Consider the following 15393-nt stretch of genomic DNA (forward strand, 5'->3'; position numbering starts at 1 on the left):
CAGAATCAAGGAGAACCCAGCATAATTCTAGATATAGGGTTTTGTCAAATCATTTAACAAGTATTTAATTGTTCCTTGAAAAGATGTATTCTGAGCACTATTTAAATTTTATTGTATACTGTGATTTTTAGAATAGGTTTGCATCTCATTAGCTTTTAATTTCAATAGCCATAATACTGTTTTGCCTTTGATTTATAACCAATTTCCATGAGCAACATGCATTTATCTTTACCCAGAAGTTCTGGAAATTTTGTCATCTAACTTAATGTCTTAATTTATTCTTTTCTCTTTCTCAGTTAACAACTGTATTTACTTTACTTTCAATAAAACTTAATGGTTAAATTTTAAAAGTTAATCGGGTTTAAAGGTGAGGGAGACATATTTGTCTGGCTCCCAACCTGATATCTGAAAACTTTAAGTCCTGCTGTCTATGAAAATTGTACCCTCTAGAAATAAATGATATGGACAGGGCTCCTGGTGCAACATTGAATCTTGGTTTCTAAAACATAAGGTTTTTTTTAACTTTACACCAAGTGGTGTAGCTATTTAATTAACATTTTGGGTAAGGGTCATTGCTTTTTATTTGGATGAGGAGAAGCTGAAAAGAAAATCGTAGGAGGAACTATAACATCAGAACACTTAGCTAAACTGAAAAAATGGGCATGAGACAGTAGCATGAGGTCTGCACTGAATCCCATTGAAGGCTCTAATTAGCCTGTGCTTCAGTATTCTGCACAATACAATGAAACACTATTTTACCCAATATATCTTAATTAAAAGCAAAACACAATACAACACAAAGCTACCATCAAAGAGGCGTTATTGGCACTCACATAATACAGAAGATGAGGAAGGATTTTGTTTTCTTTGTTTGGCAAGAAAATTGGAACTAGGCCTTCTATTTTCCACACTTCTCTCAATATAGCAGCATTTGTATACTGAAAATCGCATTCACACTGTAAATTATATGGATGAAAGCCACAGGGAAAGAGATAGCTTGTTGTTTTATAATTCAATAGTAGCAATGCTTGGATTTCTGCTTTCTCTTTCACAAAGAAAAACAATTATTCAAGGGTTAGTTTTTGCCACAATGGGAGAGTTAGTTGAATATTATCATGTTCATATTTTATATTTCCCTCTTACTGGGATGTATTGATTATGCAATAACATTAACATACACACCAAAATAATTTTTGTGAAAGTTTTACATTTTGAATATCAAAGAAGCCAGAACAGTCCATTGTTGTCTGTTAATTGTAATTTCCTACTATGAGGAATGATGTAGGGACTGTTCTATTTCAGAAAAATTACCTCTCCTGTATGCAAGCTATCTTTATGATATCTCAAGAAATAAAAGGAAAATACCATCAAAGATGGTTTATATTATCATTTTTGTAGGGACTTTTATACATCTTGAACAATACAGTTAAAGAGTAAAAGAAAATCCAGTGTTCTAAGTGATGCAGATGGAGGAAACCCAATACTTACGGCCGAGTCAAACATAAAAGAAACCATACAGAGTTGGAAGCTGCAGCGTCACTTACTTCCCATATGACAGGATGCTATTTCTAACAAATTTCTCAAGGTTTTATGCAACAGCCATGCCTTATCAACTGAGAAGCAAAATGAACAATAGTGCACCAGATGATACTTCCACACAGCTTGCGGAGTGACTCATTCGAAATTGTCAATCCTATCCTGAGCTATGAGGAGTGGTTCATGTTCACAGCTCTTGAAAGAGAAAGAGGGAACTAACTAAGCGTAGGACCAAACTCAAACCAGTACTGAAGTACTGCTCACAAATGAGTAAGCAGAGACAACTGAATTCTTCCAAATCTCACAAGCAGTACTAAAGGCAAGGCAGGCACCCAGAATATGCATTTCCCAAAACATTAGATTTCTTCCATTGTCACCCTGCTGTCTCTCTCTGTCTCCCTTTGCCTCCTCCTCCTCCTCCTCTAACTCTCTGTTGCTCTGGATCTGTCTCCGTGTGTGTGTGTGTGTGTGTGTGTGTGTGTGTGTGTGTGTGTGTGTCTGTGTGTGTGTGTGTGTGTGTGTGTGTGTGTGTGTGTGAGAGAGAGAGAGAGAGAGAGAGGAGAGAGAGAGAGAGAGAGAGAGAGAGAGAGAGAGAGAGAGAGAGAGGGAGGGAGGGAGAGAGAGGAGGGAGTGAGAGACTGTGTGTGTGTGTGTGTGTGTGTATGTGTGTGTGTGTGTGTGTCTGTCTGTCTGCCTGTCTCTGCTGTCTCTGTGATGTGTATCTTTCTCTAACACTATACATATGTGTACGCATGTACCCATGTATCTGTGTGTATTACTGTGTGTTTGCACACACTGTGCATGTGGAAGTAACAGGACAGTCTCTGGTACCCCACCTCATCTTCCACATTGTATGAAATCGGGTCTCTGTGTTTTGTGTCACTGTGTGCACTAGTCAGTCTGTGAGCTTCTGGGGTTCCTCCTGTCACTGCTTCGAGTCTGGCTGTAGTTCTGTGATTATACACACAGACACAGCAGCTGCCCATAGTTGGGCTCTGCAAATCAACTCAGTTCCTCATGCTTGTGTGGCAAGTGTTTTATTCACTGAGTCTCCCCAAGCCACCAATGTGTTTTCTGTGCTATTAACTTTGCAGAGACCATGTGATTTTTAATACAAAGATCTGTAAACCACAATCCAAGTCTTCATAAAACTCAGAGGTTTAAAATGTATTTAGAACTGAGGAAACCCATGCTCCTAAGACACCACCTTCTCATAGAAATGTGGCCTTGTGTATAACCCGGTGGCCATCTAGGAACTACATGCCAGCCTTTCAGTAATTAATAGATACATAACCACATCATACACAGGAAGAACAGATTCCATAATACACCAGGGCATGAGGAAAATAATGACTTCCAGTGAACAGATTGCAATTGATTTTATTTGGATTTATCAGAAGAATGATGGAAACAATGCCAAAACTAAGAAATGGGAGAGGGTGTGATTATAATATGATAAGCTCACAGAGATAGTGAGAAATTAAAATGAGTTTACTGAGTCAGAAATGCAGTCAGACATGTGGTCTTAGTATTGGCAATGGTAGATGATTCGTTGAGGTGTTAGATTCCGATGGCTAAAATAACAGGACAGATGTTCCCTTAGAAATCAATTAGTAGAGCATATACATGTCACATAATCAGAGCTCATAATCAGTGAGCAGTAAATATTATTAATCTGTGTATCACAATATGGTGAGTGCATTTTTAAAGATATATTTTCATTAGATTAAGAAAATATGATAGGGTAAAAGTTATCCCATCAAGGCAGTGTGTGAGGAAAGTCAGAATAAGGAATTGGTTGGCTTAGAGTGTAAAATTAAAAAAAAAATGAGAAGAGAGGGCAAGGACTGACATCTAAATAGATGATCCACCGAAGACGCATAAAACAAGGAAATAGTCCTTTTTTTGTTTTGTTTTGTTTTTTGAGGCAGGGTTTCTCTGTGACTTTGGAGGCTGTCCTGGAACTCTCTTTGAAGAACAGGCTGAACTTGAATTCACAGAGATTCTTCCAAGAGCTGGGATTAAAGGCATGTGCCACAAATGCCTGGCTAAGGAAGTAGTATTAAGAGATACTGATAAATAAACCTGCCCTACTCTATAGGTGAAGGAAAGGGGAACTAGCAAGTCAAAGCACTCACGACTCAGTCAAGGGCCCCTTCATATGTATCATATCTATGACAGTCTCACAATGAAACATATAATCCATGCTTAATTAATGAAGTTCCTTTAAAGATAAACTACTTGGGGAGGAAAAGAATCTCTGTTTGTTTGTTTGTTTGTTTGTTTGTTTGAGATGTGTTCTTATGAGGTAGCCTAGGCTGGATTTGAACATGAGAAAGGGTGGCCTGAAGCTGGCCATGAGTGGGATAATCTTACATGAAACACATTATTTTGAACTTTAAATCCGGCAATGAGTTAAAGAACTAAGCTTTGCAAGCTGTAAATAAAATGCTTACATTAAACTCAAATTTGGACCTCATGAAATGGGAGACAGCAGTCATTTTTGTAATGATAGGATTGGAAAACAATGATGCAATCTTAGTACTTGTTTTCTGTTGAAACTGTCAAGGTGACTGGTACATGGTTTACAAATACGTGTGTGTGTGTGTGTGTGTGTGTGTGTGTGTGTGTGTGTGTGTGTGTGTGAGAGAGAGAGAGAGAGAGAGAGAGAGAGAGAGAGAGAGAGAGAGAGAGAGAGAGAGATGTCAAAAGCTGACAAAATCAATGTGAGAAAACTTGAGTGTTTTGATTTTCTTTGGAAGTGGTTTTCTTTTTGATTCGTCATAATCTGTACTCTTATAATTTGAGTAATTCTTCTTTGTCCTTCATTATGGTAACCTAAGTTGCTTAGAAGTAGTAATAATTTTCTTTACTGTAAAGTTTGTAATATGTTCAATTTACATATTTTGAAGATTAAAAATCTGTACTACACAGGCATGTCCTGATTGATCTATCTAATCTTATGAAAATTCATATAAATGGAAGCAGAAAGTGTTTTATCAACTACTGATTCACAATTCCCCATACTTTTTTTTTTACTTACATTGCAAGTTATAGTACATCATGGAAGGAAAATCAAATCACATCCACAGTTAAGAAGAGAAAGGGAATAAATGTAGAAACCACGCTTGTTTGATAAATTTCTCCTCTCTCATCTTGCTAAAAATTCTACCTGCTAGGGAATGGGTACCTCTCACCATGGGCCTGGCCTTTCTACATTTATTACCAACAAAGTCCCCTTCAGGCATATACATAGGGTAACCTGATCTAGAAAATTCCTCTTAAGTCTCTCATTTGCAGCGATTCTATGTTATGTTATGTTGCAATTAAAACTAACTAGAACAACATGGGCATTCCTTTGGATGCTATAAAATTTTAGTCCCTGGAAATTAGACATTGTTGTATATGAGTTTTAATTTGGATAATTACAGGACTAAATTATATAGAATAAAATTCAAAACACCCTTTGTTTCTTCTGTCCATCTTGTTCCTAATTTTTGTCAAACTTCCTCACATCTATATATTTTGTGTTCAATATTTTCTTAAATAACTCAGTAATTATTTTAGATTACTGACTTCTCAAATAAGGTGTTTATATTTGCTTGCTTGTTTTCAATCATAGAATTCTACTTTATTCACAGAACATTGGGAAATTTGTGCAGGATGGTAAGCGAAACCTGTATGGGTTTGACAACACTATGGGCTGTGAGATGTTTGAGTATTACAGATAAAGTCAAACAAACAACACCCTAAATGAAATGCTTAGCATTTGTGTCATTGTCTCAGCACAAGTTCATGTTCTAAGTATGCTTTTTTTTTGTCCACTCAGAATCTTAGAATCAAGATCCTCATGCTGGCTGTCATAACCAATGACCAATGACATTTCTTTGCTCTCATATTTCCAATGAAAAGTAAAGCCTAGGGAATCTTTATATACAGTTTGTTGTGAAGGGCTTTCCATTCTAAGTCTTTGACTTCTTTCTTTGTCTTTCCAGATAAAAGTAAAATCTCTTTCCCATCTCTTTTCTTTTATCCTTAAAATATTTTTTCTATTTATTTATGAAATGGGGTATTCTTATATATTTCAGTGGGCCTGCAATTCATAGGTAGCCCAGGCTAGCCTGGAACTTACTGTCATCTTTCCTCAGATTCCCAAGTGTGGTGATTTCTCATCAACAGTCCTTACAATCTCATTCAACCTCACACACATCCTAGATTCCTACCACAGTGTACACTTGCATTGAGAACTATGTCTTCAGTGCATGGATACTGGGGTACATCACAGTGAACCCGGCAATTTCTCTCTTTTACTAATTTCACTTGCAAGATCCTACTTAAAAGAAAAAAACTAAACAAAAAGCTAAGAAAAACACAACGTCAGAAACCTCTTATAGACCAAGATCTAAACTGATAGTCATCAACTTAATTTGAGGCATTGTGTTTACAATAACAGATGTTGACAGAGTGAGATTCTGGGAAAATGTGACCCCTTATTCTATCCCTGTTTCATGTAAGCTTGTCAGATAAATGAATAAGTATTTCCCCAACTTTAAGTGATATTTAAATCAGTCTTCAAATTATCTCTCCTGGGAAATTCTGAAAATCTTAAAATCATCATAACCCCCCATTTTAATTTCCTCACCCTATACTTGAATGCACTAAAATCTGTTCCTTCAACATTATGGCTGCTCCAAATGCTGTGGCCTATCACACAAACAGGATGCTCACTTCGGTGTGAAGCTCTCTCCATATCTTGCTTTCATTTCCTGTTCTATTTGCTATAAACATAGTTATTTCCATTCTGTTGCTTTCAGTCACATATGGCATTTTGAAACTGTTAAATAAAGAGATTATCAATATTAGATCTACCTCAGCTGTAAAACCTACATTTTCAGGGAAATATGATCTATTCAATTTCATTCTGAAAGCCCAGCATCCTAGTGATGGTCATAAATTCACATGATTACCCAAAGCATTAGGTTTTGCATTTGGAACACTATTTAACTAGAAAGAGAAATCAGACATTCATGCAAGCAAGCAAGCAGCTCCCTATTAATGACATGTGCAAAGGAACTGCAAAATATAAATGATTCTGACTGAGACCATTAATAAAACTTGACACTCAAGCAAAATGGCTCCATAGTATCTCCTCTGGGGACAGAATGCATGAGGAAAATATTCATTTTTTGCCAAATTCAACATTTTGCAGGAAATCACTTTCTCTTTTATCAACTTGTCAGGAAAGTGGTAAAATGTTTGCAAAAATTATATGCATGCCATTATTTCTAAAACCACAAGATATACACTAATATTCATTTGAATATTTCCTGAGAGATCTTCAGTTACATCAATTATTTCAACATAATAGCATTATATCCTACCTGTAATATAGAATTATGGATTTAAAAAATTAAGTTCAACAAACACAACTATTTTAATGCAACATTAATGGCTGTAGCAAATAAAGTGCTTTAGAACATTCCTTTAATGGAAAAGAAGGAACGGTGTTTCATCTGGGAAATGAATGAAATAGTCTAGTGTGGCATTTACTTTTTGCTGTTGTCCAGGAAATTACTTGAAAAATATCTTTAAGTAATAGGTTGATTTATTTGCTGCATTTTTCCTGTGGCTCTTCTAGGTACAATACTCCAACTTACCATAAAGTGAAAAGGAAATAATCACAGGAAGTTTCTTTCCCGGAATTTGACTAAATTCTCCCTGGTTATTCTAATAGTATATCCCTTAGGAATATTTGGGGAACAAGACATGAAGATGTTATAATTGAAAACAAAATAGGGGCTAATGTCCACCACAGGGGAGATAATTAGAAAACTTGTGTATTGAGCTACTGTTGTGAATGATAATCAAGTAGAGCTCCACCATTTGATTACAAGCCTCATTCAGTACAGACCCAGGATTCCTTGGCATGAAGTGATTAAGCAGTCAACATGCTGAGCTGCCACTGGGGGGTAGAGACATTCGGGAGACATGAGGACTAGTACAGAGCTGTTTCTTGGTATAGCAAGTGAGGTATTGATGATGAGCAGAAGAAAGTGAACTAAATAGAAGGATCCAAGAAACTCAAGAGCGGATATTGTGATGTCACAAGTCATTCTTGGTATTAAACAATACAATAGCCAGACAATGTAGACATCGCATGTGCTTAACATTAGAAGTGTTTAATGGAACAGATAGCTTGGATTTTAGGATAAGTGTTGAAGAGTATTGTTATTCCAACTGCTTATGGCGTAAGTTTCAGTGTATGTGTTCCCAGCACTAAAAGTTAGAATCCTGCTTAGCATACACTCTTTACTAAAATTATCACTAGTAAAAATTTAAGTCTTTTCAAGCCTGAGCTGCCTCACTTAACTAAAGACAAAAAATCTTGAATAACCAGTGTAATCTTCACTGAAGCTAGGCTATGGATTTGAGCAAGATATCTCAGAATAAGAGCAAACTTGAATATGAGAAGTAACCAGAGCAGAGCAGAATGAAATTAAACATGTGCGTAAATACAAATGTGAATAAGCCAGGAAGTGGTATAAAAGCAAATCCTTAGTGAAGACTTATACATTCTGTTTTGATTGTTTCAGGACCCATCTTAGGCTGACCTAGAACTTGCTATGTAGCTGAGGGTGGCCTCAGTCTCCTGATCAAACTTGCAAGGATTTCTTTCTCACAGCACATTAAAATATTGATGAGCTATCTGGTTCATGTGTTAGAATGGGTGGAGCCTCTAAAGGATTATTTTTTGCTTTTGTCTAATGGATACTCTTTTGCAATTTATTTATGAATTTTCACAGCATTGTACTAGCCAAAGATTTTTTCTGGTATGAGTTTAAGAAGTTAAAAGGTTATTTAATTCTCAAACAGGTAGGAAAGGGATTCCTTTGAAAGTTTTTCTAGTATGCTTCAATACTTTCTAATGTTCTGCATTTTTTTTAAAATCACAGTCTCATTTATGCTAATGTCCATTTCCAGAACCACAGATCATTTCAAGATATTTGTTTGCATGCCTTTAGGGAAGAAAGAGTACACTTTATGGTCACCAAAACATACATAAATAAATGCAATGAAAACAGAAGGCAACCAAACACTCCTACGAATCAACTGAGCACCAATACTTACAGGAAAGCACAAAGTCAGTAAAATGAAGTTTCCCAAAGCAACATGCCCTGCAGAGACACTGAAGAAATGAATTTTCTTTCAAAAGCAAGATGAAATCTCCGCAGTCATCTTTATAGCATATGTCCATTAGAAATGATATCATAAATGAATTTGTTTCAATCATTAATTGTGTTAGCTTTCTTAGAAATGAAGATGTTAATTTTCTTGATTGATGTAAACTCACACAAAACAATAACATGGAGCAAAAATCACATAACTTCTACATTTTTACTATTTAAATTATATATAATATGACCTCTGGTCTTTTCTGATCTGGGTTTAGTTCAAGGCCTCTGGTCCGCCTTGTTGATGTTGATAAAAATATAGAGCAATGTTTTGAAAAAGTGATCAGAATATATATCAATACCTGTAACTCTTATACTGAGTGACAATGTTTTAAACTATAATTCAATGTATTTTACTTACACGTGCATATTGTATTTAAAGAATGACTTACAATATGAAGACATATTTATAGGTAGGAAAAAGGTTTAGGCTACTTCCATGTCAGTGCAGAGATGAAATGTACTAGGTTTTATACTGTGACTGACAGGCCAAATCACTGACACCTTAAGGAAAGTCTTTCCACATGATGGATGATATCTTATCTCCTCTGCTTCTAACACCATACTTTCCGAGAAGTCCAGCAGCAGAGGGAAAAACACAGAATTACTCTTATAAGCTGCTATCTCCTCCAAATCCTACAAAATTATATAATAATAAATTCATCCCTGAAAATCTAAACATAGATAAATAATGTATAAATACAAATTGGTTAGTCAACTAAGTCAACAAAACTTTCCCAGAATTTTCATCAAAGTAGTTACTGAAATCTCATTATAAACAAGATACTTAGATAGGGGATGGGGTAGGGAGAGTGAGAGTGAGCAAGACAGACAGACAGACAAGTATACACACATGAACACATGAGGAGAGGTGATTTATGATTGTTGAGTCTAAAATTTGCAGGAAGTCAAATGTTCTGGAAACTTTGGTTGGAGATGATGTTGTAAGAGTTCATTTATCTGTTTGTTTTTAGACAAGAGCTCACTGCTTATGGAAGGCTGACTTCTAATTCATGATCCTTCTGCCTCAGCTTCCTGACTGCTACAGTTAAAAAAAAAGTGCCACCCATCTTTAGAGATACTGTTAGTTTTGAGTCCAAGTTAGTCTAAAGGCAGATGTCATATGAAATTAGGACACCTAAATCTTTTTACTGATAGTTCAATTCAGTGTGTGTACTCAGAGTCTACCAATTTAATTATTAATCACATCTAAATCACTTTCACAACAATATACTGATGCTTGACCACACTACTAGGCATCCTAACCTACTCAATCCAACATAAGTTTAATTGTTTTCACCTGGGATGATTTGTTTTCATTGTCAACTTGACAGGATCTAGAAACACGGGTGAAGAACGTCTCAATGAGAGATGATGTAGATTATGTTGCCCTGTATGGTGGTTTGAAGGAGATTATCCTACGTAGCCCCATATATTTGAATGCTTGGTACCCAGTTGATGCAACTATTTAAGAAGCATTAGGATATGCAGCCTTGTTGGAGTAGGGTGTCACTGGGACTTCCTGCTTGTGAATCAAGATGTGATCTTTCAGCTGCTGTCATCATGCGTTCACTACATCATCATAAACGCTAAACCACTGGAACCATGATCCCAATTAGACTCTGTCCTTTACAAGCTGCCTCTGTGATGTTGTTCTATCACAGAAACAGAAAAGTAACGAGTGTAGCATGTGAGTGTGTCTGTGGAGGACTATCTTGATTATGGTATTTGAGTTAGGGGGACCCATCCTCTGTGAATGGCACCATTCTCTGGGTTTGAGTCCTAGAGTATGTAACTATAGACAAGAAACTGAGCCTAAATCAGTGTTAATACATTCATTCTTCTCTCTCCTCTTCATTGTTCTCTTGCCCTGGCATTGTAAGCTGAATAAACCACTTCTCCATTAAAGTTGGTTTTGCCAAGATGTTCTATAATAGAAACAGAAACAAAACAGAGTCACTACCTTAATCTATATCTTCTTCTTTACCTAAATATCACAACAAATCAATACGAGATAGGACAACAGACTCTAAGTAAAATTTTTTTCAGAAAGAAGAGAGTCAAATATAACAAGATTCTCTCACCATGCATAAGTCAGCAGTGCCAAAGCAAGCCTTGTAGGAAGGAACATGGTAGAAAGCTACAACAGAAGGGCACTCAGACATGATCAACAAATGAGAAGGCATCACTTACAATGTATTAACTCCATCCTTGGAATAGAGAATGCTGGAGCAAGTCTCTGGAGCAAGATTGGTCAAAAGACTCAGAAGATGCATGATGTCATACAAGAACACAGGTATACCAGACGCTGTATTTGAAGAAGCACCTGTCTCTGTGCAGCAGGAGCAGAGTTTTTATAGTGTAAAGTCTGTAATGGTCCCCAAGGAACTCTGCACTCAGATCCACAGAAAGCTACCGGCAGCTAGTTTAGGAAAACTTCATTTACACAATGATGTGCAATAAAAATTAATATGATACAGCATCAATATACAGATATTAAAAACAGAATGGATAGGATTCCTAAACTATGTATGCTTTCAGCACATCAGTTTCGGAGTTTCAGGTCTTATACTATGGTCTTTGACCTACTTTGTGTTAGTTTTTGTACAGAGTGAATGATAATGGTCTAAGTTTAATCTTCTGCCTGTGGATATCCAATTTCCCTAGCGCTGGGGTCTCTTCCTCTAACTTAGGGTCTTGATATTTTGGCCAAAAATCTGATGATTGTCATTATTTGTATTTATTTCTGGATCCTCTATTTTATTCCACATTCTGGCTGTTTGTCTTCTTTTATATCAGCACCACAGGAAAGGAATTATTTTATAGGACTCTAATATAGCCTAGGAAATAATCTCAAAACTTGACAAATATATGTCTTCTCAGGGTGAGTCATGATCATTCCACATCATATGTGTGCTCTCTGAGTGAGTCCTGCTCACTTCAAATCATATGTGTGTCCTGAGGATGAACCCTGTTCATTCCACATCAAATGTGTGCTCTGATGATGAATTCTGTCCGGATCATATTCAAAGTCTGAAATGTTTTCAGGAGTCAGAAATAAAGACTGGATTAAATATGACATTCAATAGAAGCACAATCAATGGAAAGAAATTTAAGATAACAAAAGCCAAAGTAAAACTTTCTGAAATCAAAGCATTCCAATAACAAAAATAATAAATCCTAAATGTGCTTCTTTGAATAAGTCAGAAATAAAATAGAAATCAGCAGTTCATCAATTAACAAGTGGTAGAAAGTGTGCAGTAAGCGGCACTGTTTGAAATCCTCAGAGCAGAACACAATAGTCACCCATCACATTATTACTATGAAAAGCAACTCGACACCTAGATGCTAGGATTCTTTCCAGGGACAATAATTGACTGAAACTGAAAATGCAAACAAGAAAGTCAGAAAAGGACAATTATCATAAAATAATAATTTCCATTAAAATAGCCAATGATTAATCCTCAAAAAATAGCACAAGATGAAAGGGCACTGGAGGAGAATTCCAAAAATATCTAACAAGCAGGCTACTTAAAAACTGGCTAAGTTTCCTCAGGCATAAATACAAGCAAGATTATAAATGAGCATGACAATGATCCCAAAGACTTGTTTAAACTAGGATGAGAAACCAGGCACAGAACTGTCTCATTAGTAAATATTCATGTAAAAATCCCCAATAAAACAATAGAAAAGAAAACAAAGCAAGACTCAAAGATCACTTCAGTGCACTGTCTTTGATTATAAGAATGTATAATTTAACATTAGGAAATCTACTAATATAATGAATATAAAACACTACTGGTAGTCAAAGACCTGGTGAACCAAATTAGCAGCCACTTAGAGGAACATTTCAGATTAAATGAAATAGTGTTTTGTAGGTTAAGAAAGGTCAAATTATAGCATTTTTCATTGCTTAACCTAACATCATTAAATAACATTGACTAGATGGATAAAGGACAAGAATGATGCATCTCAGCCCATGGGCCAATATGTTTGGAGAAGGTTGAAAACAGAGGTGTAGTATTTCAGGAAGGAAGGTCTGAATTGTCACTATTGACTAAGAGGCACCACTTATTTGCAGACCCCAAGATTTAAAAAAATAAAATCTGTAAACCAGAGAGATATTAAACCAATATTCAACAACCAAGTTTTCACATATGCAAATAGACAAGTAGAAAATGCAATACAAGGAAACAACTGCTGTTTTTTAAAGCAGGCTTGGATAAAAAGATAAAATTATAAAATTATAAAGATGCAAAAGATATTTTACCTGGAAATACAATCATTGTGTGTAAAGGGAATGGAAAAGCAGCCACAACTCAAAGTCGGTCAATTGTAGGGAAAGCCTAAGGAAGTGAGCCTTGCTATGTGGAGAAACAAAATGGCATTCCTCCCACTGAGCAAACGTGTAGGAAGGTGACAAACACGTTGTGGAGAGTGGTTTGAGCTGCACTGTGTGTAGACCGTTCATATTCTTTGAGTTGATTCTTTTGGCTCCTGTCAAACATCATTGACAATCTTAGGGAGTTGTAGAATTGTATTCTTGGATGAGAATGTTCAAATACTTGTTTTGCAACAAATGCATTACATTGAAGATAAAGATGTTATGTCACAAAGTTATGTTCGCTACGTTGAACATAAAAATGCCTCATAGACCTTTAATCACTTTCAAGCATGTTGGTCATGTATTGTGCTCTGTTCCATGGCTTGTCTCCAAAGGACAGGAACATGGTGGCATTTCATCATGTAGGCAGAATGCCTGATAACCATGAAGACACACTTCAGTTTGTATATTTCATTCACTATTTGCTGAGCATCCTGTGGCTCACTGGAGACACATGGCTGCTTAATTGGGGCTTATGAAAATGCCAAGTAACAGTACATTATCTGTGTGGTTCATATATGACCAGACTGAAAACTTCAAGATTTGATGAGAAAATGGAGAAGATTTTCACTTGATTACTCCATAAAATTCTTACTAATGGCTCTGCCTTTGTGGTTTAGAAACATGTGTAAGACAATTTTTCACACCAAATTCTGGCTGTAGTGGCAAGATGGAAACACCTCATCTCCAGAGAATTCTCATGGTCCTAATGAGCTTGACTGGCGCACCAAGTTTCTGCTTTTAAATTCAAAGATCACAGAATAAAAATGAATTTGAATTACTGAACACTCCTAGAAGCTTAGGTATAGTCCAACTGGCACTTGGCTGGCATGCGCCATCATAAAAGCATGAATACTTAGGGAAGATATTTACTTTCCTACTGCAGAAGTTAAGGAGGATTATGTTAAAGTTTACAGTCAGGAATGAGATGGATAGATTTGTGATTTATAAATGTAGACATGCAGGAATGAAGAAAGGAATGAATCATGACAACAAAGAAAATTTAAAACTAAAAGTGGAAGTTGTCTTTTTGCAATGTTTGACACAGATGCCAGACTGGCCTTGAATTCAGATTCTTTCCCTCAGCTCCCTGACCCCCCACACCTCTCCCAGGGCTAGGATTGAAGGTATGTGCCACCAAGTCTAGCTACAGACAAGAAGTTCTTAGATGAGCAAAAATGACTATTAGCAGCTGTGTCCGAAATACTGATATATGCCTCTAAGTAACACACTGAGAATATTCTAAAATTTCAGGTTCCAAATAAGTACATCTCATTTTATAGAGAACATAACTTAGTCAAATATTTAATGATTGAGATAATCATTTTTATTATTATAAAGGTGGCATATATTAAGATTAGAAGGCAACTTTTCGTAGTAAAGCAAGAGGAATGGAAGCTACCACATTTGCCTTCTCCAAATATTTTCCTTGGTTTCCCCTCCCATTACAAGCTGTGATGTGATAGTAGTAGGCTTTAAAGAAGTTATGGAGAGAATTCAGACAATGGAGTGCATAAGTGTATTAAGGAGAATTCCCTAGAGAGACAGAGCTAATGGCAGAAATATGCGTGTAACATGAAATTTGTCTATGTGATTATGGACTTGTGAACCAGAGAGGGTATTGCTGAGGTAGCACAATAAATTATCATATTTCCCATGTGTTAGAATGGAGATGAAAGGATGAGGACAATGTAGAAGGAAAAAGGAAGCCAAAGAAGGAGGGAAGAACTCAGGAAAGATAATGGAGGAATATTGGGAGCAAGCATATGGATAAAAAAATCACAGTGAAACACATTTTTTGTGTTGTAACTTTAAAAAAATTATTTTAAAATATGAAAAGGAGAAATAGCCCAAGGATTTTAGTCAACAAGTTTGTGATGAGGAACCAAAGAAAAAAATTCCAATCCAAGTGGCCATTAACTGGGAATGCTAACAGTGTGAACTCCAGTGAAAAGGCACGTAGTGGCTTCCATAAGTGCTTGGATGGTAAAGCAAAGTAAATCTCCCATTACTTGGTGTTTTATCTCATTCAGGTCTTAACTGTGTGGAAAAGTCCCTCACACAGAAGAGACAGCCAACAGTTTAATTCCATTTATCTCTTAAAATATAATCACATTTAGAAATTATTTCCAGGAAAACCCAGAATGATGTTCAATTAAGTTTCTAGGTAGTTCATAACCAAATAAAGTTGCCATATAAAATTAAATATCATAGGTTTGGAATTTTGTCTTTGTACCTATG

General features: G+C 36.1%; 1 long non-coding RNA gene across 4 annotated transcripts in view; it reads right to left on the reverse strand.

The window, feature by feature from the left end:
* The window catches only part of LOC103159719, a 296693-nt gene that overhangs the window by 236531 nt on the left and 44769 nt on the right, over positions 1 to 15393 (reverse strand). The window lies entirely within an intron of this gene.

Source organism: Cricetulus griseus, chromosome 2, assembly GCF_003668045.3.
Source record: "Cricetulus griseus strain 17A/GY chromosome 2, alternate assembly CriGri-PICRH-1.0, whole genome shotgun sequence".
NCBI lineage: Eukaryota > Metazoa > Chordata > Mammalia > Rodentia > Cricetidae > Cricetulus > Cricetulus griseus.